The following is a 9,809-nucleotide window of genomic DNA, read 5'->3' as shown; positions in this document are numbered from 1 at the left end:
AAGGGATAGGAACAAAGATGAATGGAAATGGGAACACAAGGAGGAAATGAGAAGAGTGCTGTTACATTGTGGGGATTGCAATCAATGTCACGAAACAAAATGTGTGAATTGTTGAATAGAAGACCAATTTTCTCTGTAAACTTTCACATAAAATACAATAAAAAGTTAAAAAAAAAAAAACCCACAATCCTTAGTAAAGCAGAGGGGCAGTGAGAAAGAGGGAGATCTTCAATAGGATGGATTGACACAGTGGCTACAACAATGAGCTCAAACACAGCAATGATTGTTAGGATGGTGCAGGCCCAAACAATGTTTCATTTTGTTATACTTGAGGTCACTGAGTCAGAGCCGACACAACTACACATCACAACAACAACTGATCAATAAATATTTAATTAATAAACAAATAAATTTATCCATCGATCTACTCAGGAGCTCTGGTGACATAGTGTCTAAGGCATTTGACTGCTAACCAGAAGGCTGGCGGTTCAAACCCACTAGCCACTCCTTGGAAGGAAGGTTGGGCAATCTACTCATTCATGTACTCACTCATTTACTTAAGTGGAAATATTTTGGATGTCTGTCAAGATAACCTTCTCTGAAATCTCTTCCTCTCCAAGTAGGATTGTTTCTGTTCTTGTTAGGTGTCATTGAATCAGCTCCAATTCACAGTGACCCCATGAACAACAGAACAAAACACTGCCCAGTTCTGCATCATCCTCACAATCTTTGCTATACTCGAGTCCATAGTTGCAGCCACTGTGTCAATCCATCTTGTTGAGGGACTTCCTCTTTTTTCGGTGCCCCTCTACTTTGCCAAGCATGATATCCTTCTCCAGGGGATGGTCCCTTCTGAAAACATGACCAAAGTAGGTGAGATGATGTCTGACCATTCTCGCTTCCATGGACAATTCTGGCTGCACTTCCTCTATGATGGATTTGTTCATTCTTCTGGTAGGCCATGGTATTTTTTGTATTCTTCACCAATATCACAATTTGAAGGCATCAACTCTTCTTTAGTCTTTCTTATTCCTTGTCCAGCTTTCACATGCATAGGAGGCAATTGAAAATACTGTGGCTTGGATCAGGCTCACCTTAGTCTTCAAAGTGACATCTTTGAACCTTAACACTAAATAGGTCTTTTGCAGCAGATTTGTCCAGTGCAATATGACATTTGATTTCTTGACTACTGGTTCCATGGGTGTTGACTGTGGATTCAAATAGGGCTCTGAATAATCCTATTTAATCCTATGGCACAGTTGATTGTACCAGGACTCCTCATGCATGCTGCTGTAATCCCATTCTCAGAATAGGATTCAGCAGTGTAACTCTGACACAAAGTTTGTGGAAGGGTAATGTGTCAGCACAGGGGAGGGGTACAACTGCACTTCACCATGTGAACCTGAGCCATGTGAGGACAAACATTGCTGTTTGTTGGTATCCTCAGCCTCTAGAACAGTGCCTGGTGCATGGCAGGTCCTCAATAAATGTTTGTTGAATGAACTAATGCCTTTTTTTGTATACTAACAAAGAACCAGAGGCTTAGACTCCCAGCAGTTCTCCACTCCCTGTTTCTGCTTTTTCCAAAAGTCTGGCTGCTCCCTGCCCTTGTGCTCCATGAGACATTTTTGTGTCCCCAGCCTTTTTCTTTTTTTCAATCTTTTAAAGTAGCTCAAGATTATATCTGTCACTTGCAACATAAATTTTAATAGATTCACTTATTCACTCTCCTTCATGTATTCCTTTCTCCTCTCTCTCTTTTTCTCTCTCTCTCTCAAAAAATCCATACTTCCTGTGACCTATAAGGAGCTCTGGGAGCTCTGGTGGCAGTAGTGCCTAAGGCATTTGACTGCTAACCAGAAGGCTGGCGGTTCAAACCCACCAGCCACTCCTCGGAAGGAAGGTTGGGCAATCTACTTCCAAAGTGATACTGCCTCAGAAACCCAAGGAGGGATCACTATGAGTCGGAGCCAACTCCATGGCAGTGAGTTTGGCTTGGGTATTTTTTTTTTTTTTTTTTTTGGTTTAGAAGGAACTCTGGTGGTGCAGTGCCTAAGGCATTTGCCTGCTAATCAGAAGGTTGGCAGTTCAAATCCACCAGCCATTTCACAGAAGAAAGATGGGGCAACCTACTTTTGTAAAGATTTACCACCTCAGAAACTGATTGGGGGTTGCTATGCGTCAGAATCAACTCAATGGCAGTGAGTTTGGGTTTTTTTTGTTTGTTTGTTTGTTTGTTTTGGTTTTCTACTTTATGTCGGACTCTAAGAAAACAGAGATAACCAGTATTGTGAGTCTGCCAACAGGGTACCCAAGAATTAGGATACATGTAGATTAATATGATACTATATGCAAGGGACTGTGGGAGCCCAGAGGAAGGACTCCTTGGGGTCACCAGGCTTGAATTTAAACCCAGGTCACCTGGGCATATCATTAACTTGGTTTCCTGATTCTTCTGTAAAATCAGGTAAAGTAATAATCCCTACCTGACCACAGATTTGCTGTGAGCATTACATAATGTAAGTCTTTGAAAAGCATTTATACTCTGTGGAGTCAGTCCCTGAACCACATTTATCAAAGGCCCATTATGTGTAAGTTCTGGAAATCATTCGACGTGAGAGCCCAAAGCTCAGCCTAATAGGCACACAAATCTGTCCATACAGCAAGTCCTGGATCAGTAACAAGAGTCAGAATCAAAGACCATGTCATGAGAAACAGTCACAAACCTCTGATCTCTGCTGGTACATATAGACTACCATCCTCGTGGCTGTCCTGTCTTTCATCTCCACTCCAAGAATCAGATCTAGAATAAAGTTTTAATTGGTTTGTCTGTCCCTCTATTACAGTTTCTGAAGCATCAAGAGCTGCAATGTTTTCTGAAATGCGTAGAGAAATTTCCATGTGCTTGTCCTCGCTGGATTTGGGGAGACAGAGTTTCCTTCCATGTTTATGATCCTGATTACATGAAGTTGATTCTGGGAAGATCAGGTGAGAGCATAACTCATGTCTAGCTGGAGAAGCTCCTCCGTCATGTGCACAGCTCCTGTCTGTTGGGTAAAATTTCAACAGAGCTCAGGTCAACCAAAAATGTCTAAACATTCTACGAATCGTCCTCCCAATGCAAACTCAGGAAATAATAATTTCTTAGTGGTAGACATTTAAAACATCAGTTTGGGGCTGAATGTCCTTCCTTCTTTCCTCCCTCCCTCCCTTCTATTTATTTCCTTCCTTTTTCTTTCTATTTCTTTCCTTATTTCCTTTCTTCCATTTCCTTCTTCTAATTATCTTCCTTCTTTCCTGCCTTCCCTCCTTCCTTCCTTCTTTCCTTCCTTCCTTCTTTCCTTCTTTCTACTCTGTTCTATTCTATTTCTCTTTCCTTTTCTCTTCCTCTCTCCCTCTCTCCTTTTCTTCCTCACTCCCATCTTTACTTCTTTCTTTCCTTCCTTCCACCAAGTTGAAATGCCCTGTTATGTACAGTGCCCCATATCAGAAGATAAAATTTCTATCCACAATGCAGTGCATCTGGTAGCCCTTAGTTTTACTTGTTATGGGACATGGCATGGCAAAGCCACCATAAATTCTAGAAAATCCACAAGGTTTATGTTTTATTCATCAGCATTTAGGATATTGTATACATTTCTAGCCAACGTCCCATCCTACTCTTGTGAGTTTCTGCTGAATGTACACTGACTGAGTCTGTCTCCCTGAGCCCACACTGATTATTGGGACTTAGGCAGTATGGGAGGCAAGTGAAAGATCAATTGGCATAAACCTACAGATGAAAATTATCAAGAAATGATGGCAGCCAATGATCTAGAAAATAGCTGCCTCCTGTGGGATTCCTTGTCTGATCCATCCACTCACATTCTAATACCCTCCTTACCTTTCAGACCCAAAATTGAATGATGGATACAGATTCTTGGCCCCCTGGATTGGTATGTATGTCTAAAAAATGATTGTATAACACTCTCCAGGTAGTTTTGCCATGAGCAAGCTCTTTGGCTCACAGAGAACAACAGATGTCAGACAGCACTGTCACCACCCCTATCCCTGAATCAAGCCTCATTTCTCTTCTTTCTGAGACCCTGCTCCCATCTTCTTGGAGGTTGGAGATCTCCAATAACTCTGCTTCTTCCACATCTGCTCTCAGTTCTCTTGAAATGTCAAAGCTTAACATGTATTTAAGAACTGCCTCCTAATCAACACTTCCAACATTTATCTTATAGCTATCATAATCACATCTTATGTATCAGCCAAATTGTAATCTCACATTTCTGAAATGTGAAAAGTTTTCCCAGCCTTTTCACCTAATGTGTCTTCAGATGGGTTTATTTTCCCAGGATGGCCTTGTTCCATCCCAAATTGTCTCCAGTTGTCCCTCTGATCCTGTCTCCCCATCACGTATACACACACTCATCTCTGTCCCAGGGTACAGTTTGCTCCTGTTGGAAGGACAGAAATGGTTCCAGCACCAGCGAATGCTGACTCCAGCCTTCCACTATGACAATTTGAAGCCCTATGTGGGGCTCATGGACTCTGTCCAAGTGATGCTGGTGAATGGATCTCTGTCTCTCTTTATCTCTCATTTCCACACACAAACTCACTCATAGATCCTTGCACACACTCACAGCACACCCTCACACAGTCCACTGTCAAACACATTGTCCCAGAAACATCCATCAGACACAGATACAGATGAAAGCACTCCTTAGCCCCACAGATATGCATATCACCACCTGTTAATACACATACATATTGTCAAGCTCTTAGACCACTTGTAAGTCCAGGACCTGTTCACTCACACAGACACTTACATGCATTATCACTCACTCTGATTCAATTTCCACACTCCAAAAACACATGTGCTCATTGCCATACTGAGATACAGATTTAGACAAACATTTACACATAGACATAGGACGTTCTTGGCAAGTAAGCACAAGTATGCACTTCTACATACACTTCCACATATACACAAATACACTAGCTTAGCAGCATGTAGAAAGAAGCCCCATTTTCATATTGGTGTAAATAAAATTCTTCTCCTGATTGACTGAACACTCTCTGGCACTTACTAAATATCAGACTTTCAGAGCACTACTGTGAGAATTGTTGTTGTTGTTGTTATGTGCTCTCGAGTCGGAACTGACTCATAGCGACCCCTCCTTGGGTTTCCGAGGTGGTATCACTACGGGAAGTAGATTGCCCAACCTTCCTTCCAAGGAGTGGTTGGTGGGTTTGAACTGCCAGACTTCTGGTTAGCAATCAAGTGCCTTAGGCACTATGCTACCAGAGCTCCTACTGTGAAAAGAGTTGTCCCTAAAGCAGGTGTGATGGGAGAGGACTCAGCCACTATCTTGGATCCACATGTTGCTCATCACCCAAAAAAGGAAGGATTAGAGTCTCTGCAGGGACTCCCTCACCACACCCTTTCATGTGTTGTTTAGCACCGTGGACAGAAAAATGGTCAAATCTCTCTTGAACAGCAGGACAAGCTGCATCTGACTGGTCTAGGCAATGCCAATTTTAGTGGCAGGGAGGACATCCAGGATGTTACTCGTTTGGTCTGTGGCCTGGGCTCAAGACTTTTGCATGAATTTGACCCACTCCATAGAGAAATGGACACTGTGTCTATATTTTCCTGGCCTAGACCCTGTGGTGCCACCACCTTGCAACAAGACTCTGATTTGTCACCAAACTTGGCTCAGTAAAAAAAAAAAAAAAAAATTACTGAATGAAAAAGAATCGAAACCCATAATGTTCTTTTTGAAAACATTTTGTTAGGTTTTATCTTTCATTCATTAACACATTCGACACCTAAAAATTTGGTGCAAAATATTCCTCGAGATAATCTCAGCTCTCAGAACTCCAGAGAGTCCCACTACTCTAAGAACCCTGAAAAACAGTGTTCTCTGGTCAGTCAAAAAGTGGTCACTATCATAAATTTTACCATAGTTTCAAACTTGATATAAAGTATAATGAAAATATGTCTTTAATTACATAATAAAAAAAACAATGAGAAAATAGACATCAGTTTACAAATATATGCTTTCCAGTCTTGTTTTGATACAATGCCTATCTGCTTTAGAAAGTGAGTAATACCAACAGGACATCCAGGAAGACAGAAAGGAGAGTCTAACTTGATTTGCAAAGACCTCGCGGGAGAGTCTGAGTAGAGTCAATGTCACCCTCCTGCCCAGGAAAAGTGGGAGAAACTTATCACAGGACCCATACCTGGAGCTCTTTGAGCACATCTCCTTGATGACTCTGGACAGCATCATGAAGTGCACCTTCAGCTACCAGGCAGTGTCCAATTTGATAGGTCAGCAAAGACCTTCAGCTCTGAGTGTTTATTTGTATCAACAGGTTGGGGACTTGCCAAGGCAACAGGTGGAGTTCCTGGGATCCTCACCTCAACACAGAACAAGATTTTATCCCCAGAACTAGACATATAAGTAGAAGCCTGGCTGCTCATGTCATCTTATCAAGGGCTGGGTATCACAAAGGTTATAAGACCAAAAGACATGGATGCCTCCGTGGTGCCAGTCCACACTGTTTGAAATCAAATCTTCCCAGATTCCCACTCCCCTCTGGGTCAGTGCTCTCCTTCCCCTTTAAGTCTCTTCTGCATCTTCTCCCTTCAGGGACTCCCAATCCTACATCCAGGCCACTGGAGACCTGAAGAACCTATTTTTTTTCACGCCTGAGGAATGCTTTCTACCAGAGTAACATCATCTACAGGCTAACCCAGGATGGTTGTTTGACCCACCGTGCCTGCCAACTCATCCATCAACACACAGGTCCTAGGTCTTCTTCCAGGAGGCCCCACTTCTCCATTAAGGCCAACCCAAAGTAAACTTCCCTGAGCCCTCTGGCAGAGCCAGACCCCTCAATACCCCTGCAGGACCTGGTACACACCTTGGGGGGGGTACATCTCTGGGGCAGGCGATACACAATGAGATATTGTATGCCAAGCACTGAACCAGAGGTTTATGTGTTATCACATTTGGTGATTGTTAATGAGATTCTATCCCAGGAAACATTCAAGCAGAAGCTCCATGTACTGTGCTAGTGAGGGTGTCTTGATCTGCAATCCACTGGTGATAGAACATTCACCTCTGACCTACAGCCAATCCTATGCTCATCCTGAGCTCCACCTCCATCAAGCTTGATGCCAAGATTTGTGACATTTATGACTGATAGGGCTACAGTAGTTGTCTGTGTTTGGTGCACCAAGAGTTCTTACCTTTCACTGGTACCACTGTTCTGAAACAGACCAAGTGATCAAGGTGAAGAAGGCCCATCTGCAGAAAGATGGAGAGCTGGAAAAGCTCAGAAGGAAGAGGCACTTGGACTTCCTGGATATCCTCCTATGTGCCAAAGTGAGTGTGGCAGAGGTCTGAGGATTTGTCCAGAAGAGGTGGGCCTGGGAGTAAACCCTGCACTCTCCTTGTGGCTTTCCCCTAGATGGAGAATGGAAGAAGTTTGTCCAATGAGGACCTTCGTGCTGAAGTGGACACATTCATGTTCGAGGGCCATGAAACCACAGCCAGTGGCATCTCTTGGATCCTCTATGCACTGGCTATGCGCCCAAGCATCAGCAGAGGTGCCGGGAGGAGATCCAGACCCTTCTTGGGGATGGAGCCTTCATCACATGGTGGGTACTCAGAGAGAGAGTTCTGGCTCTCTGTGAAAGGAGAAGCCCCTGGACTATCTAGGGCCTGCATGCTCCTCAGATGGGCTTATTCTCAGGAACCACCTAGACCAGATGCCCTACACCACCATGTGCTTAAAGGAGGCTCTGTGACTATTCCCTCCAGTGCCAAGCATTGGCCGGATCCTCAGTAAGCCATCACTTTCCCTGATGGACGTTCCTTACCCAAAGGTATGAAGTTCACCACATTCAATCACATAACCTCCAGGTACTATATTCACCACCACCACCAACTGCCAATAAGTTGACCCCAATTCATGGCAACCCCATGTGTGTCATACTAGAATTCCACTCCATTGGGTTTCCAATGACTGGTTTTTCAGAAATAACTGACAAGGCCTTTCTTCCAAGGTGATTCTGAGTAGACTCCATCTTCACCTTTTGATTAGCAGCTGAACCAGTTTACCTTTGCATCCCCACAGAGACTCCAGGATGTATACATGTGCTGGTTAATATGGTGATAATCCAATCCATTGAGTTATATCTCTAGAGGAGATTTTAGCTTTAGAATGTGGCCTCTTTAGTTCTAAAATCCTAATCCCCTGGGATGTAGAAGGGCTCAAGAGGGAATTAGAGAAAGGCAGGTGAAGATTTATTTTTTTTCCTTATAAGGGTTCACAGTAAAGGAGGGAGACCAGGGAATGTAGTGTCATAGTCAAGTGGGGTCCAGATTTGGAAGAACCCTCAGGATGATGGCAGAGAGCAACTGATGACCTGGTGTGAGAATACAGCCACAGTCAGAGGCCATCTGTTGGCTCACCTCCCATTCATCTGAATGCCAACTCTGCTACATACTAGCTGTCTAATCCTAGGCAAGTTGCCTAAAACTGGGAAATGTGTGTGTTTTCCACGGAGGGTGGATGTGAGGAAAGAATGAGTCCCTTAATTCCCTCTTTCATTTGAGTTACTACAAACAGCCAGCCTCCAATTCTTTCTTACTTCTCCCGTTTTGTGGTACCCAGTCCTTTTGTGCATCCATATCCATCCTACTGGCTGAGGTACCAGGACACCATCCCATAAGTATGTCATTCTTTTCTCTGTCTCTAACCTGTACCACAGGAATCAGAGTCACACTGAACTTTTATGGCCTTCACCACAACCCGAGAGTGTGGTTGAATCCAGAGGTATGAGGCCCTGGGAAACAGGGATGGGATAGTTTCTCAAGAACAACACTGCTTCAGTCTCCCACCTCTGGGAATCCTGCCTCCTCATGGATTGAAAGGAATTGCTTGACCTTTGGTTGTTTTGGCTCTTATTCTCTCTCTGTAGGTGTTCTATCCTTCCTGGTTTGCCCCAGACTCTGCTCGGCATAGCCATGACTCCCTACCCTTCTCAGGAGGATCAAGGTGAGGGGTCACCCAGTATGCGGTAATGGGGAGGGGTTTTCTGGGTGCGTACCCCAATGGTAGTGATCGCCTTTGTGCATAGGTGACAGCTTCAGCTAGGACTGAAAATGTTGGTGTTTTGGGGAAGGGTGTCTTCTCTGTACAAAAGAAAGGCAGAATTTCAGGGCAAGCCATGGAGACTTTGCTCCCACTGCTCTCTCTCAATGGCCAGTGACATTAGAATGGGCAAGCTTTCTAAAGTTCAGTGTTTCTGATATTTTCCTCACTCTAGAGCTATAACTTTATATGATGGGATATCTTGGGCTTTTCACATTTCTGGGGACATGCTTTTCTCAATTGTCACAGTTTTTAGGGCTGGATTTCACTCTTCCTAATCATTCTCAATCAAACTTCATTTACTATTTAATTCACCAATATACCTTCCCAGTGAAACAAATCAATATACTTGAAAAATTATGGTTACCTTTTGAAGGAAGCATTGCACCAATTTGAGACTTCTCTATGTTGAAGGCTTTTCCAATAAAAAACTTCACTGAATGTTAATGTTCACATTCCCATGACAACTTTTCTGATTGGCAAAATTTTTAATATGAAGTGGAGCCTATGTACTATGAATTAAGAGAGTCTATGTAATTGAAAACTCAATAAAAGCCAAATCACTTCCTTAGGGATACTGCCTTGGAAACCCAAGGAGGGGTCGCTATAAGTCAGGTCCAACTCAATGGCACATAACAACAACAACAACAACA

At 43.4% G+C, this 9,809-nt stretch overlaps 1 pseudogene; it reads left to right on the top strand.

The window, feature by feature from the left end:
* LOC103201933 overlaps positions 1 to 9,809 on the top strand; it is a 23,662-nt pseudogene that overhangs the window by 6,269 nt on the left and 7,584 nt on the right.

This window comes from Orycteropus afer, unplaced genomic scaffold (assembly GCF_000298275.1).
Source record: "Orycteropus afer afer isolate SDZICR_OR568_19922 unplaced genomic scaffold, OryAfe1.0 scaffold00169, whole genome shotgun sequence".
NCBI lineage: Eukaryota > Metazoa > Chordata > Mammalia > Tubulidentata > Orycteropodidae > Orycteropus > Orycteropus afer.
Note: the sequence above shows the minus strand (reverse complement) of the source record. Positions and strands in the feature narration are given on the sequence as shown.